The sequence below is a fragment of the Dendrobates tinctorius genome, unplaced genomic scaffold, assembly GCF_039654945.1.
Source record: "Dendrobates tinctorius isolate UK_male_01 unplaced genomic scaffold, ASM3965494v1 ptg000067l, whole genome shotgun sequence".
NCBI lineage: Eukaryota > Metazoa > Chordata > Amphibia > Anura > Dendrobatidae > Dendrobates > Dendrobates tinctorius.
In genome coordinates, this window is record NW_027361735.1 from 4,731,858 (window position 1) to 4,751,873 (window position 20,016).

Sequence of the window (20,016 nt, forward strand, 5' to 3'; positions counted from 1 at the left end):
CACATTCCACCCATTCGCTTTCATCATCCATAAATCTATACGTAAGAATTGCCATCTCCCAGTTAAGGTTTCAGGTGATTGAACAGGTATTACCTCCAAGACGTGGTGGTAACAGAATCTTGAATCTAAAAAGATGGAAAGCTTTTTGGATTCATACATTGGAAACAATGAGCCCGAAAGGCCTCAACAGGGAGTATGAAATATCAGCATTTCTGAAAATTATGTTATGAATTCATATTTTCCCAGTGATTCCACAGTTTCTCTGGATTATTATCCAATATGTTTGAAATATGTGTAATAATTTTTAATACTGTAAAAACTGTGTTATGATCCTCATACTAATGCTGTTTTCCTCTCCCATAGAGCCGTTTATATTAATTAATTGTGATGGACACCACCGCCATGAACCTATTTCTCCTATATGGGATCTCTTGTCACAGCCACTCTATTAGAAATCACACAGCAAAAGGATAAAGAAAAGAAAAATTCCATTCACTTGCTTCACTAACTATACATATATTTTGTATATATATTCCTGCTTCTCTCTTACATATCCTATTTTTGGCTAATCACAGCAAATAAATCATTCACTATTGCAGTAACGTGTTCACAATAGTCTCTATCATCCTTATTAGGTCTCTGTCTCTTTAAATCAGTGGATACTCCTCTCCCATACCATCCTCGCACGAGCTTCTCAAGTCCCTGCCCAAACTCCCTCATCCACACTCCCTTATATTGCCCACACACAACCGCCATCCTCTGGGCATTTTCTTTAATAAATATACAGTATTTTATTCATCTCTAATGCTGGAGTGCACACTAGCATGGTGTGGAATGCACAGTCATGTTCTTCCTGCTTTGACACCTCCTGCCCTCTGCTGCTCAGCATTCTATTGGCCGCTGCTTAGTTTGTCCCGCCCCCTTCCTTCTTATATCTGTGAATTACTATGCCCAGCCAAACTTGCGGCGGATCCCATGTCTGGAGGCACATACACCCCATCAATCCACAAACTAAGGTAATGCAGTGCTCCCTCTTTACTTAAAACTAGTGGTTTGTCTCTCTAGCATTTACTAACTTCATGGCAATTTTATATACTTATTTGTATTGCAGTGAACTCATGCTGATGGTCAGATTGTCCCTGCAAGTAGCCACCCTGCACCATCTATGCTTCTTTGCTACTCTTAGCTGAGCTTCCTCTATATGCATCCTTTTATAGATTATGAGCACAACAAACCATTCAAGGGCTGTATAACCCCCTACTGAATACCTAGTACAGCACAGTACATCACACATCCCATTCAGATGTTATTATATTCTTTCTATCTACACTATCTCTATGACAGGTTGTACATTGCAACTGGTGTATATTATCTGTGACTAGCATATCTCTATTTATATGACCATACTATCTCTTATGTATATACTTTTGTTTGATATGTTATTTTATGTTATTTTATTTTTGTTTTTGTATTATATTTTGCGCTCTCACTTTAATATTTTGTAGTAACTGAAGAAGGCCGCAATTGACCGAAATGTTTTGTATGCGTACTACAATAAATCTCCCTTTTTTTTATCACACTTACGTTGAGTGCTAGGTTTAGAACTATTACATTTGCTAATTGGCTCAAATTTTCAAGATCCAGAGGAGGTTGTAATTACTTATGACTAGTGATGGGTGGATCCATTGATGGTCCATCGGGTTTGGCGGAATATTAAAAAACTTTGGTTTGGGTAGCAGAATGGTACCTGAACTCGAACTGAGACCCCATTCAAATGAATGGGGAACCGAACATCCGACGTTTCCCACACTGTCATCTGTATGACAGCGCGAGAAACACAGCCATTTTGTTACCACCAGTCAGAGCACTGTGGTTCCAATTCTGTAATACAGATGACAGCATGTGAGCCAACAGCTGTGACCAAAGGTAAAAAGGTTACCGCTGGTCATAAGCATGTGCTGATAAGAATGCTACTCTCATCATTGTAAACCTGGTCTCACTGATAGCAGTCAGAGTATGTGTACAAAGATGAGAATATTCTCCAGCCGGTGCCTGTGTAATAAATAAATAACATAAAAAATGGCATTGGGTCACATGTTTACATGACAGCCAATGCAGGGAAAGCTGACAGCTAAATAAATAATAAAAAACAGCATGGGGCCCCTGCATTTTTCATAACAAGCCAAGCTATAGCAGACAGCTGGGGGCTGGTATTCTCAGACTGGGAAGGTGCCATGGATATTGCCCCTCATCAGCCTAAAGATAGCAGCCCACAGCTGCTCCAGAATGGAACAAATCTGATGATTTTCCTGGCTCTTCCCACTTGCCCTGGTGCAGTGATATGTACAGTAATAGTTGTGGGGTTGATGTCAGCTGTTTTATGGCCACTGACATCAAGCCTATGGGATAGTAATGGAGCGGCATCTATCATACACTCCCATTGCTAACCCCATAGTCAAATGTAATAAAGACAGAGACAGAGTAAAGTCCTTTATCTGAGATAAGCGCAAAGGCTCCTTTATTTGAAATGAAAACTTCCACACTCTCTGTTACCCATGATTCACCTAAAATTAAAATAAAAAATCAAAGTTATAATCATTTTTCTGTCGATAATTCATTAAGGGCCATGTCCTGCAGCAATCCGGATGGTTTGGAGAGCAGTCACATCAATGATGCGACCACTCTCCACTCCAGCCTGAACACACTGATAAATATCCATGGCCCCTTCCTGGTCTGAGAATACCAGCTGTCCGCTTTAGCTTGTTTATCAAAAATGAGGGGGAACCACTTAGTTTTTTAAATTATTTATTTTTTTTTTTTTAAATAGCATTGGGACCTTTGTATTTTTGATAACCAGCCTGTCATGATTCAGGAGGGGGTGGTTCCTTCTCCATCCTGGTCAGGTCACGGTTAATTTAATTCACCTCTCTCTGGTTCTGGGGCAGCTATTTAATGCTGGTATTTCCTGGGTCCGGTATCGGTGATACTTCCATTTACTCGTCAAGAAGAGCTGATCCAGGTTACTCAGTTGTAATCATTGTGCCTCTGTATGACTGAGCTTTGCTGTTTATGACCTAGTTTGTTCTCTGACTTTCATCTCTGTCTTCCGCTTCGGTACCGTTCTGCCTCTCCTGGTTTCCTGACCTCTTGGCTTGCTCCTGACTATGCTCCCATCCTACCCTTCGGATCCCATGCTCTCGTCTGGCCTCTGACCCTCGGCTTACCTCTGACTACATTGCTGTCTCGTCCTCCGGATTCCATGCTCCCATCTGGCTCCTGACCCCCCGGCTCATCCTGACCTCTTCCCCTCTGCTTTGCAGCATAGGCTGGCTTCTGTCCTCACGAAAGGTCGCTGGCTCCACCTACATTGGCTTTCCGGTCACCGTGCACTCAGCCTGTTTTCTCGGCCCCGCACACACTTCAGGTAACGATGTGCGCAACCTTCCAGCCAGTCTGCAACCTCTTAGTCCGGCAGCGCCCCTATGTTTAACCCCCGGTGACATCAGCTCATTGCCATCACACAGCCAAGATAAAGCTCACAGCTGGGGGCTTCAGCCCGCAGCTGTTGGTTTTGCCTGCGCTGGTTATCGAAAATATAGGAGACCGCACTTCTTTTCTGTTTTTTGTCCACAGTGTGTGCCGGTCATTCACAGTCATGCCAATGCGTGACAAGGCTGTGATTGAGCCGGAAGTGCCCACAAAGTAAAGCTTGTTAATTGGCCTTTCAATAAGTTTTGTTAGGGCTTCCGAACCCGAAAAGTAACAAGAACTTCCTAGAGTTCGGGGTCTGTGCATGGACACTAAGTGTTCGGTAAGGTAACTTTACTGTTCGAGTTTTTTCATCTCTACTTATGACTCCTTTCATGCAGGCTAATAAAAAAATTGTGTCTTTATTATTTCGCCATCATTATTGCATTGTTAGTAGCAAGTCTATTATATCCTCTGTTTAGTCTATTGCGTCATCAATATTCTATCATCTTAGGGTGACCAATCAAAAACGCCAACTCAGCTTCAATGACGTAATCCTAATTACTGTTGCATCAGCTACTTTTATAAATGGTCTCTGTGTAAGTTATACAGTTTTAAGATTTGTTAGCATATTGACATGTTTCTATATGTTTTTTTGAGAAATGTCTTGTTCTTGCATTACCAAAGTGCATAGTTTTTGCTAACTATGCGGAGATGTCACTTTTGAGTCACAAAAGCAGAAAACTTGACTACCATAAGGAAAGCCTATAACCTGTATTTTGGCTGCAGAAAAAGAGATCTAGAAAATAATTTGGCTTCACATATGCTGCAACAGATGTGCATCTAATCTTACCCAGTGGTAACATGGCAAGAGGCAATCTATGACTTTTGCAAACACAATGATTTGGAGAAAGCCAAACAATTACACTTCCAATTGCTATTTCTGCATGAAGCCTCCCATTAGGAAAGCAGTTTCCAGGAAGAAATAGTCTTTACATTATCCAAACATTCCATCTACAGTACACCCAGTATCGCATACAGAAGAACTGCCAGTTCCAAAAGCACCAGAAATATTTTTAGTCTAGTCAAGTGGGGAAGAAGAAGGTGCTTGGTGTCATGAAGCATCTTCCTCTCACGACCCAGACTTTCTCTCAGCAACCGCAACTGAACCACACCTTAAACACAAAGTGAACTGAACAATCTTGTTGGAGATTAGGATCTCCACAACATTAAGGCTGAGCTCTTAGGTTCCAGGCTACAGCAGGGGAATCTCCTAGTGGGCTGTGTTTGGATTTCCTTATTCCACAACCGTGATAAAGATCTTATTCAATACTTTTTCATGGAGGGCAAGTTTGTTTCATGCATCAAGATCAACAGTTTAATTGAATTTCTGAAGAAAAGTCATAATCAAAAGGAATGGAGGCTCTTCATTGATTGGTCCAAAACAAGCATATCTTTAATTCCAGGGTGCAGTCCACATAAAAGAAACCTGTGACAAAATGAATCAGCTGTTGACGTGCCTGAACTATGACCAACATTTTTGGGCCCTCCACTGTGACTTAAAAGCGGTTGCCCTCCTAATTTGTTTCCTGGGTGTATACCCAAAGTACTGCTGCTTTCTGTGTGATTGAGACAGTCGTGCAAAAGAATATCGCTACAATAAAAAAGACTGGCCCTTCCAACATTAATTTCAACCTGGGAGAAAAAATGTCCTGCATCCAACACTAGTTGACTCATATAAAATTTTGTTACCACCATTGCCTATCAAGTTGGGTCTAATGAAGAACTTTGTAAACACAATGGGGAAAAATGCAAAAGCATTAAAGTATATAATTAATAGCGGTAACTCATCTTTTGTAAATGCAAGAGCAGATAACTATGAAGAGTTGGTGGAAAAATATCCTCAAAACACATAAGGATCTTGGCTGTAACATGTCCATCAAGATTTATTTATTATATTTGCATCTAGACTTTTTTCCACCAAACTGTGGAGCAGTGAGCGAAGAGCACAGTGAGAGATTTCACCAAGATACTGAAGCTATGGAGAGAAGATATAAAGGAAAATGGAATCCATCAATGCTTGCAGATTACTGGTTGACAATTGCAAGAGATAATCTGATGCAAGAGTACAAAAGACCAGCAAAAAAGAGATGTCACTAAATGAGAACCAAATTTTGTTGTGCAGTTTCTTAACTGATTACAATTCGCAATAATGTTAAGACATGTTTGAGTTATTTGTATTGTTGCTAAGTTTTCTCTAAATAAATATCAGAATATTGGCATAACAAAATTTTCTGCATCTTTTGCAAAAAGTAATAATGTTTCTAATTACTGAAACACTTATGCATTAATTATATATAGCTGTAAAAGGATAACAGAAAACAAGAGACAACTAAAAATTTTAATGGTCAAATTTGAATTCAAGAGGTCAAAATCATCAAAAGATGGCTCATTTTATAACTGAATGTGACAGCTTTTGAAATTGCGTAGCACAATGTTATTAAGAAAAGATATCCAAATTAAAAATATGCCACAAATGTGTGAACAAAGTGAGACTGAAACTCAGAATCACCACGGTTCTGAAAAAAAGGAAGCCGACAAACCTAAGTGCCACCTTTAGGCTGAGTTCACACGTGGCGTTTTTTCACGTTTCTGCGGCGGTTTTAACAATGCTGCGGTTTTTACCGCGGCGGAATCGCTTCGCGGTAAAAAACGCAGCATGCTCATTAATTTTGCGGAATCGCGGCGATCCCACACCCATAGGAATGCATTGTTCTGCTTACTTTCCGCATGTGGCTGTGCACACCATGCGAAAAGTAAGCAGAACATTTGCGGATGGTACCCACGGTCCGGAGGAGAGGAGACTGTCCTCCGGGCTTTGGATACCATATCCCTGTAAAAAATAGAATTTAAAATAAAAAATATTGTTATTCTCACCTTCCGACGTCCCGCGCAGCCTTCCCGCCTCTCTCCATGCTCCCGTTCCCAGTAATCCGTTGCAAAAATGCCCGCGATGACGTCCATTCTCGCGGGATCGCGAAGTCTCGCGGTCATTCGCGCGACGTCATCGCGAATTACCGTGAGACGTCGCGATCCCGCGAGAACGTACGTCATCGCGGGCATTTTCGCAAATGATTACTGGGAATGAGAGCGTGGAGAGAGGCGGGAAGGCTGCGCGGGACTTCGGAAGGTAAGAATAACACCATTTTTTTTTTTTTATTATTTTTTACATTTTATCTTTTACTACTGATGCTGCATAGACGGCCTCAGTAGTAAAAAGTTGGTCACACTTGTCAAACACTATGTTTGACGAGTGTGACCAACCTGTCAATCAGTTTTCCAAGCGATGCTACAGATCGCTTGGAAAACGCTAGCATTTTGCAAGCTAATTACGCTTGCAAAATGCTAGTTTTTCCGCGGGAAAATCGTGGGAATTTAAAATGCGATTTTCCCGCGGAATGGAATTCAGGAACTCTCCCGGTAATTTCCGCAAGAGTTCCGCTACGTGTGAACTTAGCCTTAATGTGGCACTTGACCCAATAATGTTTTTAGCCATGTGGCTGTGCCTAAAATTGTAGGTCAGCTCCACTGACTTGGCCAAAGCAAATAAAGTGCATTGTTCACTCTTGACCAGCATTATACAAACACATGATTGATTTTATATATAAAAATATATATACATACAGTATATGTATCCATTTAATATGTTATTTCAAAAGGATTCTCATCTCAGGTATTTTATATATATATATATATATAATCGCTAAAAAATTATTAAAATGATTCCAAAATATTTCTAAAGAATTTTTCTTAGTGGAGAACGTATGTAGGATTTCACTAATCATGTGTGGCTTGCTGCTAAAAAAAATATATGTGCTCTTGTTTTTCATGTTTCTTTTTCCATATGTATATGTATTTTTTCTCATGTCTTTCGACTAGTATGTTAATGAAAAAACTTTTTCCCACATATACAGTATGTGTATAATTGTACGATTGTATACAGGTACTTAGTTGTTTTTAATTGTTTTTAAGGTATTTCATGTCATTATGGCAGCAGCTGTGGAGGGAGGAGCAAAGTGGTGATGGGGTATATACCTCTTTTTGTCACATCCTTCCACAAACTGACCCGTGGAAGCGCAATTGGGTGCGAAACGGCCGTCATCGGTGCTTGCTCACTCTATCCCACAGCCTCCCGGCCATGAAGTTTTAATTGTGTGCCAATAAAAGCGGGCTTTCTATTTGGATCAGTGAGTGCTATGGTTCTTTTTCTTCTGATTGTGGATTCAAACATATGATTGATATGAATAGGCATTGGATTGTGTCTTTTATCCCTTTTCATAGAAGTTCACAGAAATTGAGCACTTACTGTCTAATTTCTTAATAGAATGCATCTGATCACTAGATGGTGCCAGTAAGGTAACAATTCTGACATCTATACTTGTACCTGCCCTTTCTGTCACTGTCACCAGCAGCGCCGCACTCTTGTTGCAGATGAGGCAAGGCAACAACTCTACATCTATATTCTCTTGGACCTATAGTTATGTCTGAGCTGGGAGATCAGGAGTTGACTTTTGTCGGGGTTGGCTTCTTCCTCTTCGGCCTGGATGGGGTTGCAAGACATCTAAGCTACTAAAATCCTGCTGTCCACTGCAAGTTATAATTGGTCCTGTGGACATATTTGAATAATTTTGATCTCGACTTGTTTTTTGACTACTCTCCTTCCTTGCACTGAACTCCTGTTATTGACCTGGCTATCTGACCATTTTAATTGCCTTTCAACAACTACCTCCAAGGCTCCAGCCTAGGGTCCCTGTTAAGTCCAGATCCCTGTATATGTGTTAAACGGTGAAGGCCAGGGCGAGCCCTGGGATCTGGAAAACGGAGTAACTAGTGCCAGGGATGTTATTGGTCGCCATCTTTTGAGCTGCCAGGTGACCACGAAGATTTCTCACTTAGAACAATCACCTCATTGTCAAAGGACCTCTCTAACAAAAAGGGATTATCCAAAGCAGTCAATGACTTTTATTAAAATGATGGGAGCTTCATTACTTACTTTGCAGGTTACTTTTTGGTATTTTTGCGTGATGTTATAGTATTAAAACTTATTATTTTAAAGTTAGCTTGTACTTTTAAAATTGACTGCACATCCGCAACACTTACATGATTTCTGGTAATGCTTAATCCCTTTCCTTCCTAAAATGTCCATTTTTTATCTGAACAGAAATAGCACTGAGTTATTACAATCAAGGGCTCCAGCAACTCTGGACTTGAGCGTATAGCTGTGATTGTTAACATCAGGGGTTTGCTAGAAAAAAAAGAGAAAAATGCTTAGCTTTTGCCTGCTGCTATGTAATTCTCACTATCTCTGACAGGCAAAACATATAATATCAGATACAATATGTCTGTGCCGGTGTCTGCCTAGTCATGCTTGTAATAGTTGACCTTTTCACGTAAAATATGACATTTCATGGTATATGTAACTATGAAATATCCGTCTGAAATCTGTTCAACTTTGTCATGGCAGTTTCTTTAAAAAATCATAGGGAGTTTATCTTCAACAATTGGCTTGTAGTTCCATACCTGGCCATACCTACAAGCACTGTGTTTGTAGTATTAGGAAGCCATGATGTCAGTTCTCTATACACAGTGGTCATGTGATCGCTGAGTATAAAGAGGGAACAGGTTCATAGTCATAGAAAATAAAAATATTTAAATATTGAAATGCTCCCCCACCAAGGTCTTTTACGAGCTGTGGCGGCACAATGTGTAAAATAAATTAAAAATAAGATGAAAAAGTAAAAAATAAAAGTTAAAAAATAAATCATTAAATAAATAAATAAAATAAATTTAAATGCCCAATCGATCCAAACTGCTGTTACCAGTCTCGCCCTTGTAAAAAAAAATGTGTTGAATATATAAAAATAATTGTTACAGAATAAGGAACATAATTTTAAATGTATTTTAGTATTATTATTTGTAGTCATTTAAAAAAAATGGAAAAAAGTTGATGCTTATGTTCTTTATTATCCAACTGATATTGCCCGATATTAGCAAACAAAGCAAAAAACAGGAATATAACAATGACATAAAAGTAAAGCCACATGTATCTTGAAAAAAGATGCATAGCTGGTATGGCATGACCATCGATGTGTAGAGACGCATGTTGACCTCGCTCCCTTCCTGGGCCGGAGAAACTCCTATCCTACCACCTCAATCTACAGTACAGATTCTGCAACTGGGTAGTAAGAAGAGGAGAGGGACACAGAATACCATCCCTGCTACTTCAGGATTGCGTCCACAATGTAATGAATGCTTTATAACTAGAGATGAGAGAACGCATTTGGAAAACATTTGCCAATCTCAAATTTGGCACAAACGTACTGTTAGGACTGGTGGAACGCACCAAATAAGATGAAGATGTCAATAAGGTGCAGTCGCAGGGTCCACCATGCAGAAGGGACCTATATAGCGAGGTGCAAACTTAGTGGACTCAACTCGCAGCCTGATGTTACGAACGGAGAGCCACACTAAGTCACCAGGAGCAGAGGTCAGAGCGGGGCGAGGGTGAGCATCGTTGTAAACCCTCATTCTCTCATTGGAGGCTTGGATGGCATCCTGTGTGCGGTCCCAAATGTCACGTGCCTCCACCGCCCAGACTGCCACCCTAGAGTCAGTGGAAGACACAGGCATCGGCACAGGAACCCACGGATGCTGGCCATAGTTAAGGAGGAATAAGGTTTTTCCAATGGAATCGGCTACGACGTTGTTCAGCGCAAACTCCGCCCATGGTAGCAAGGATGCCCAGTCATGCTGCCTGGCCGAAACAAAATGTCGCAGATACGTGACCAGGGTCTGGTTGGCCCCCTCTACCAACCCATTCATCTCAGGATGGTAAGCTGAAGAGAGGTTCAACTCAATGCTGAGCAGGCGACAAAGCTCTCTCCAGAACCGAGATGCAAACTGGGGACCGGTCTCTGACGATTTTGTCACTATATAAAGAGCTCCAGTGTATTATGGCACTTATGGTAATATTAGTATTGTGTTTTTTTTAATTAATAATCAGTATTATAGTATTTGGTCACTGTGTGGTCTGGTCATGGTGTGGCGATATTTGTTCTGTGCATTTGGTATTATTCGGTTACTATGTGGTAGTAATATGTGGTCTGGCCATGGTATGATGGTATTTGTCCCTTTATTAGTTATCTTAAAAAAATGTATGTGACTCATACCAATAAAGAAAAATAAAAATAAATAAAAATGTACCCAAAAAGATTATTAAATATTTTAAGAAAGGTTTACTAGTTTAGCTGAAAAAGGAAATTAATTTGTATGCAAAATGTAAATGCATATAAACACAAGACCTTTGCACAGAGAAAAACAAAAACAAAAAACAAATATCCTAAAATAAAAAAGTTAAAAAAAAATTGTGAAAACTGCATGAAGGTAATAATAATAATAAGGATAATTAGTAAACATAATTTTGATCAAAAGAATGTACAAGCCATCCCGCCACGTCAAGGCAACCCTTGTGGGACAGTCCTAACTCTTGTATTTAAAAACTTTCCACTTGTCAGATGATGTAAATGTGAACAAGGACAGAAGGACTGAACCACCAGTAAAAGCATAGGCAAGACAGGATGGATTTCCCAACTCAGAAACAAGGCGGTCACACCCTTATATGCACATTGAACTAAATGAGAAACTAGGTCTGAGCTGAAAAAGTACATTAATGTGTATGCAAAATGTAAATGCATATAAACACATGACCTTTACACAGAGAGAACCAAAAACAAAAAACAAATATCCTAAAATTGGAGGAGTTTTTCCAAGAGTGCGGTGGGGCTGTGGAAGGTTCGAGGGGTGGAGGCAGAGCTAGGGTGGAGTCTCAAGGGGACGAAACATTTTCCAGCATGGGCCCCTAAAATTGGTGCCAGCCCCATTCAGAACACTTGTTCTTTGCACCAGTGACAAGTCACAAGAACTGAACTGCATATTACTGATGAGGTTGCACTAATGCTTTGTAAAGAGGCAGTATTATATTTCTATTTTAATTCATGACAATATCCTGCTGGCTTTAGAAACTGCTAATTGACATTGAATACTATTATTTAGTTTGTCATCTACAAGTACTTTGGATCTTTTACTACAAATAATTATCCTAGCTTTACGACCACTAAAGCATATGGTGTCAAAATGCATAACCTCATATTTCTACACATTAAAAAGTCATCTGCCAAGTTAATGCTAAACTCTCAGTTTGACCAATTCAGCTTGAAACTTATGAACATCTTCCATAGACGGCAATATACTACATAGCTTGATGTCATCTCAGCTGCAAAAATATAAACAATGCTAATAATTCTGTCTTCTGTGTAATTAAAATCTAATATATACTTACCTTGTAATGTCTTCACATCCTGTTCCATCCAGATATCTCCGGATCCCAGAATTCCAAGCGGCAGAAGTTCACCGACCACCATATTGGGACACCCAAGTGATGGGTGTCTCAGTATGCAAAATGCTGGTGGTACCAGCCTCTTGCGTGGTACCACCAGCGGAACACCATCGCAACACACACACACACTGTTTACGCTGTACGCACCATACAAACATAAACTGTATATGCCGTACGCACAAACACACACACACACACACTCTGTATATGCCGTACACACCACACACACAAACACACACACAAACCGTATACGCAATACACAGCCTCTTGCACGGTGCCATCAGCGGAACACCATCGCGAACACGCCGCCGGGATCAGTCAAATGATTCACTGACCACCATCTTTGTACAGGAGGAGCGCTTCCGCAGTTTTAATGTGACCGCCGCTATCTGTCTGCACAAAGATGGCGGCAGTCTGATTTACTGCGCTTGCGTGAATTCTGCACAGGCGCAGTGAATAATTTGGCTGATCCTGGCGGCAGATGTGCGACATGTCTACAGACAGAGGAAGCCGGTCACGTTATAGGGGTTTTTCCATGAACAAAAGTTCATTTTAAAAATTGTCTGTGTCTGACCGTACGGAGCATACCACATCTCCTGGGCAGGGGAGGAAGCAATAGACAATAATTACATTACAGCAGGGGATCACAGAGGATTCATTTTGTGAGGTAAAATATTTCAATGATTGTTTTTAAACAATATTTTACCTCGCAAAATGTATCCTCTGCGATCTCCTGCTGTAATTTCAGTATTGTTGTTTCCTTACTCCCCTGCCCAGGAGCTGTGGGGTCAAAGAAGAGAGCACAGACGGGAGAAGTCAGCACATGGGGAAAGAGAGAGTGGATAGGTGGGTGAGCACATGGGGGGAGAGATTCTCAATGCTGCAAAGCCTGCCCCCATCAAGACATTACCGTCCTCCTGATGTGATAGCATCTGACCTCCATCTAGTAAGTTGAATAATAGTTGACCTAGCACTAAACCTTGGAGTACATCACTGATAACCAGAAACCATACAGAGTCGTAGTCATCCACCACAATTTTCTGGGTGAGGTCTTTGAGACTGTTTTCAAATCAATAAACTTAATTTCTAAGCCTATAAATCTTAATTTATTCATTAATCATCTATGTGGGCCACTGTCAAACACCCTTGCAAAGTCCAAAATCACGATATCCACAGCTACTCTTCTGTCCAGGATTCTGCTCACCTCTTAATATTAGCTAATCAGGTTAGTTTGACAGCTCATGTCCTTAGTAAAGCCGAGCTGGTGATCACTTAAAATGTCATTTTTTACATATACGCCTGTATATCGTTGCCTTACAGGTCCCTCAAACAGTTTTCCCACAATGGATGTTAAGTTTACTTGTGTGTAACTGCCTGGTAAACACCTAGACCCCTTTTCTGGACACTACATTACCTTTGTACCAGTTACTGCAGAGTATAAAAATTAAGTCCATGTTGCACTATGCTGATGGGAAGGTCAGAAAGTGGCACAAGCATCAAAAACTGATGAACACTTCATGACAAGAGTCAACAGTATAAGCTGCTGGAAGTGGAATAATGGAGTGGAACTTTTTTTTACACTTGCTACGCTGATAACTAAAGATGGACATTTGGACAGTCATTTACAGTCATTTGTACATTATGGCTTAGCTAAGCGTTGTAGCCAACCAAGTTTATCACTTTTTATCTACTGCTTATGTGAGATATTTAGTAATTAATTCCAGGAAAATGATGATGAACGTTCTTTGCTTCCATAGCCTTTACAGTCTCCAGATCTTAACGGTACTTCTGGGATGAGGATGAAAGACTGATGTCAGTACTTCTATTTAATCTGTGACAAAGGTGAGAGGTTATGTTACTAGTATATGACAAATGACAATATCACTGCAGTACGATTTTAATCCTTAGTGAAATCTATGCCATGATGAATTGCTGATCTTCTGAAGACCAAAGAAGGTCCAACATGCTACTAGATGCTTTTCCTAACTAACTAGTCATTCAGTATACAGTTGTGGCCAAAAGTATTGACACCCTTGCAATTTTGCCAGCTAATACTCAGTTTCTTCCTGAAAATGATTGCAAACACAAATTCTTTGTTATTATTATCTTCATTTAATTTGTCTTAAATGAAAAAACACAAAAAGAATTGTCCTAAAGCCAAATTGGATATAATTCCACACCAAACATAAAAAAGAGGGTGGACAAAAGTATTGGCACTGTTCGAAAAATCATGTGATTCTTCTCTAATTTGTGTAATTAACAGCACCTGTAACTTACCTGTGGCACCTAACAGGTGTTGGCAATAACTAAATCACACTTGCAGCCAGTTGACATGGATTAAAGTTGACTCAACCTCTGTCCTGTGTCCTTGTGTGTACCACATTGAGCATGGAGAAAAGAAAGAAGACCAAAGAACTGTCTGAAGACTTGAGAAACCAAATTGTGAGGAAGCATGAGCAATCTCAAGGCTACAAGTCCATCTCCAAAGACCTGAATGTTCCTGAGTCTACCGTGCGCAGTGTCATCAAGAAGTTTGAAGCCCATGGCACTGTGGCTAACCTCCCTAGATGTGGACGGAAAAGAAAAATTGAGAAGAGATTTTAACGCAAGATTGTGCGGATGTTGGATAAAGAACCTCGACTAACATCCAAACAAGTTCAAGCTGCCCTGCAGTCCAGGGGTACAACAATGTCAACCCGTACTATCCGTCGGCGTCTGAATGAAAAGGGACTGTATGGTAGGAGACCCAGGAAGACCCCACTTCTTACTCCGAGACATAAAAAAGCCAGGCTGGAGTTTGCCAAAACTTACCTGAAAAAGCCTAAAACGTTTTGGAAGAATGTTCTCTGGTCAGATGAGACAAAAGTAGAGCTTTTTGGGCAAAGGCATCAACATAGAGTTTACAGGAGAAAAAAAGAGGCATTCAAAGAAAAGAACACAGTCCCTACAGTCAAACATGGCGGAGGTTCCCTGATGTTTTGGGGTTGCTTTGCTGCCTCTGGCACTGGACTGCTTGACCGTGTGAATGGCATTATGAAGTCTGAAGACTACCAACAAATTTTGCAGCATAATGTAGGGCCCAGTGTGAGAAAGCTGGGTCTCCCTCAGAGGCCATGGGTCTTCCAGCAGGACAATGACCCAAAACAGACTTCAAAAAGCACTAGAAAGTGGTTTGAGAGAAAGCACTGGAGACTTCTAAGGTGGCCAGCAATGAGTCCAGACCTGAATCCCATAGAACACCTGTGGAGAGACCTAAAAATGGCAGTTTGGAGAAGGCACTCTTCTAATATCAGGGACCTGGAGGAGTTTGCCAAAGAAGAATGGTCTAAAATTCCAGCAGAGCATTGTAAGAAACTCATTGATGGTTACCGGAAGCGGTTGGTCGCAATTATTTTGGCTAAAGGTTGTGCAACCAAGTATTAGGCTGAGGGTGCCAATACTTTTGTCTGGCCCATTTTTGGAGTTTTGTGTGAAATGATCAATGTTTTGCTTTTTGATTCATTCTCTTTTGTGTTTTTTCATTTAAGACAAATTAAATGAAGATAATAATACCAAAGAATTTGTGATTGCAATCATTTTCAGGAAGAAACTGAGTATTATCTGACAGAATTGCAGGGGTGTCAATACTTTTGGCCACAACTGTATGTACATATAGAAATATGAAAGTTGCTGCCATATGGTTTCACTATGCATCCAGGCTCTGCAGAGCGTGGTACATTTACCAGTGCAGGATCAGGTTAATTACATCCATTCCTGACCAGTCACATTTTACGATTTTTTTTATACATGCAGTTTAAGGAACATTTTTTTCTCATGAGGATATTCAAATTATTTTTGCATATTTTTTCATGATACACATTGTTATGTTACTTTCATACTCTCTTTACTGTATTTTATATTTTTTGTCAATATCGGGCAATATTAATGGGAAAATAAAAGAAATGTGCATCTGTTTTTCATTTTTTTATTTTATGAATACAAAAGACCACTAAAATACATTTAGAAATTTGTTTCATTTCCTCTAAAAATTATTTTTATGTATCTGGCATGTTTTTTTATGGGTGCGAAGCTGGTTACAACGATTTGCATTTTAAGCTGCTTTTTATTTTATTTGTCATAAAGGACCTGTGAGGGGCATTTCTTTTTTTAAATCCATTTTATTTTACCGCATTTACCTCTGTAACTGGGGCTGGTGTTTCAGCTCCAGTTACAGTGGAAATGCAGTATACTGCCTGTTTACGTCTGATTGGGTCTCCTAGAATTCAACAGTTTCCATTCACTCAGCAATCATACGATGCTAATCGAGCTTCCTATATGCTGCATGCACTGTGTATGCAGCGATCGGGAAGGCAGAAACGGTAACAAACTATCAGTGCCTTCTCTATGGGAAGCTCAGCTGCTCTCTCGGCTGTACATTTTTTTGCAACTGCTCTTCAATGCAGTGATGTTTTGGAACAACACTGCAGAGTAGAACATGGACCAGATGGATGTTTAAAGTCTAAAAACGGTCAGCAAGTAGTTAAAAATATCTCCTTGTGACTCAATTGCAAATCCTAAAGACTATTTAAATTATGCCATGCAATTAAAAGTGTATGATGACCCCTTATATACTGTACATTGTAACAGATGATCAAGACACATACACTTGCATATTTTGAAATTTTACATATTTAATGGATAGCATTTACAGTTAACTACCTATATCACTACTCATTTTCGTTAGCTAAAAAAAACATGCCTGCAGTCTCGCATTGGAGAAATGTGGTGCACGTTGCCAGTTGGGATTAGGTAGTTGCTGACTGTAACAAAGTAGAGGATATATTTCACGTCTATGGGGAATTTTAATGAGAAATTGTATGCACAGGTTTAAAGGATTGCAGTCATCTCTGTGACAAGTAGTTTTCTTTTCTTGTATTTGGAATAATACTTGAGGACAGGTGTGCGTGAATGGAATTTATTTTAAAAGAGGCCATGTAGGCTTTTTTTGGAATTGGAGGGTAATGTAGCTCTGAATAAAAGAGCCCCTGATTGCAGGGCACGTTAACAGTTTTGATGCAAGCAAGTCTCACCCAGCTTGTACTTGAAGTAGTGCCTGCCCACCACACTTTGATTCAGCAATTGGTTCTGTCTAAAACACTTTATAAACCCAGATATTCCTGGCTTCCTCTTCTTCCTCTCCTGCTTTGGCACCTGGAGAGCCACACCTCACTTAATATTTAATTTATATATGTGTAAAATTCCAATAAATTCCATAAAACATCTTCATATGGGTCAGAATTCTTTTTTATATGGATTACAGAGATTGGAATATTTTGCTTTCCTCCACAAGGCCATAAAGTTAATATTTTAACTGCACAAAGCTAGCTCTAGGGAGACAGGAAGGTTTCAGGATCTTACTGCAGGCCTATGTATTAATGAGTTCAATTAAAGCTCAAAAGGGTTCCCCTTAGTGGCAGAAATAGGTAGCCATCATTTTACTAATTATTAGAGATGAGTGAACCATTCAAGGTTCGATTTGCCGAACGTACCCGGACCCCATTAGATTGAATGGGAGGCAAAACCAAACGCATAGACAACACCTAAAGGAGTGACAAAAAGCTTCCCAAACTGCTAAAATTAGGGGCAGACACCATGAAAAGTGGCATCATTTGACCCACAGTAGAAACTTGCAAATGACACAGCAGCAGTCGGCCATGGGCAATACATTAGGTATCAGGGCCTGACCCAACATTTACAGCTTGGAATTGAAGTGGTGGTTATGGGAGAAGTGTAAGCCTTCTTAGCTGTGAGACCTCATACCTCATGCAAGACCTCCAAATTTTTTTTTATTATTCCAGCCACACTCAGATGGCATAAACATCAATTTTATAGACTACTTTTGATAGAAAAGAATAGTAACGCAGTTAGTTGACTGCTTAATTGACATACAGTGGAACCTGTTATAATGGCACAGAAACAGTCAACCATGGGCCATGCATGAGATACCAGGGCTTGAAATTGAAGTTTCAATGAGGACCTGGTTGTTAACGGAAAGGTGTAAGCCTTCATAGCTGGGAGACCTTATGCCTTATGGAACACCTCCATTTTTTTTTTTTATTCCAGCCACACTCAGATGGCACAAACATCAGTTTCATACAGTAATATTGGTTAAAAAACGTAAGGAAAGTAACACAGGTAGTTGACTGAAAGTAAGTGCACGCCTGCCTGTCTGGCAGCCCTACTTACATGAGCAACTCATGAAATGGAGACCCTACTTGGAGTCTCGACATTTCCAAAAAAATTGTCATACAGCACAAAAGTGGTATCAATTTCCACAGAGTAGAAACAGTATTAGGCTATGTGCACACACTGCAGATTCACCTGCGGGTTTTTCCGCGCAGATCCGCAGGTAAAACCACAGGTAAAGTGACCTGCAGTTTTCCTGCGGATTTGCCTGCGGTTTTCCCCTGTGGTTTGACACCTGGACAATGGAACAGGTGCCAAACCGCTGCGGAATCCGCAGAAAGAATTGACATGCTGCGGTTTGTAAACCGCAGCAAAACCGCGCGGAAAAAAATGCAGCGTGGGCACAGCGGTTTTGAAAACCCATAGGATAACATGGTACTGTACCATGTCTGCAGAACTGCTGTGGATCCGCAGGGCCAAAAACGTTGGAGAACCGCAGCAGAATCCGCAGCATGTGCACATACCCTAATAGGCCTCTGACACACCTTTTACTACAGGCAACCCACCACGTGGAGACCCAACTTGGAGTCTCCACATTTCAAAAAATTATTTGCAACATCAACAGCAGTAGCAACAGCAGGCAGAGAAGACAACATGAAGATGGCACAGACTGCACTTATGCAAGATCAATACATGATGCTAAAAACGACACCATCGCCTAGTGTGCCCAATTTGCAACTGGAAAGCAAAAGTCATCAGAGATCCATGTCTTGTTCATTTTAATGAAAGTAAGTTGGTCTACCCTTTAAGGGGACAGCTGGATGCGCTTATCCATCAGGACACCACCAGCAGCGCTGAAGACACGTTCTGAGAGAATGCTGGCTGCCGGGCATGACAAAACCTCCAAGGCATGATAGACAAGCTCAGGCCACTATTCCATTTTTGAAGACCAAAAAGCACCATCCTCTCCAGTCGTTCACAGCCCTGAGTGCAGATAATGTAATCAAATAAACAAGTGGTAAGTTGCAAATCATTTTGAAAAAGGATGGAATCATGTTCCAGACTATCATTCCTTACAACCAAGAGCAAAATGGCATTGTAGAGAGAAAGAACCATACTCTCTGTGAAAGTGGAAGCAGTATGTTGTTTGATGTGAATCTACCTACAACGTATTGGGGAGAAGCTATCATGACAGCTTGCTATCTTCAAAACACAGTACCAGGTAAAGCCACAAATAAAACTCCATATGAGCTATGGAACTGCGAGAAGCCTAACCTGAAGCACCTCAGGATATTTGGAAGCAAAACGTTTGTGTATCACATGCAAAGCAAGAAGTCCTGGTGGGCTATAGAGAAACTCAAAAGGGATACAGAATCCTGCACCCAGAGACCAACACAGTAACAATCAGCAGAGATGTAGTGATTGATGAAAACTCTGTATCACTCAAATTCCATGAAGTTACACCAGTTATTCAACCTAAGAAGCAAGAACAAGAATCTTAATCACCAAACCCAGATGCCAAAAACGAAAACACTGAAGTGTGGATAAGCTTTGAAGCCACCAAGGAAGACACAGAAGAAACAAGTCAACCTCCAGTCAGGAGATCAGAAAAGCCAAACAAAGGTATCCCAGCTTGACGCCTTTCTTATATGGTCAGAACACTTCCTAAACCAGTTTGGAATTTCAGATGCCAAAGGTGCGTCAACACCAATGGATCCGTCCTACTTAAAGTTGGAAGGAGAAGAAGATCTGCTACTCAGCAATGAGAGTTACTGACAAGCAGTTGGGACTAGTGTTGAGCGATACCTTCTGATATCGTGAAATATCGGATCGGATTGGATCGGACCGATACCCAAAAAGTATCGGATATCGCCGATTCCGATACAGGAAACCAATGCAAGTCAATGGGACAGAAATATCGGAATTAA

At 40.5% G+C, this 20,016-nt stretch overlaps 1 long non-coding RNA gene across 1 annotated transcript in view; it reads left to right on the forward strand.

The window, feature by feature from the left end:
- The first annotated feature begins 966 nt into the window (after positions 1 to 966).
- The window catches only part of LOC141095137 (uncharacterized), a 42,481-nt gene continuing 23,431 nt past the window's right edge, over positions 967 to 20,016 (forward strand). Inside the window, exons 1-2 of the long non-coding RNA XR_012233317.1 lie at positions 967 to 1,016; positions 13,681 to 13,765. This is a non-coding gene — a long non-coding RNA (uncharacterized lncRNA). The remainder of the gene's footprint in view (positions 1,017 to 13,680; positions 13,766 to 20,016) is intronic.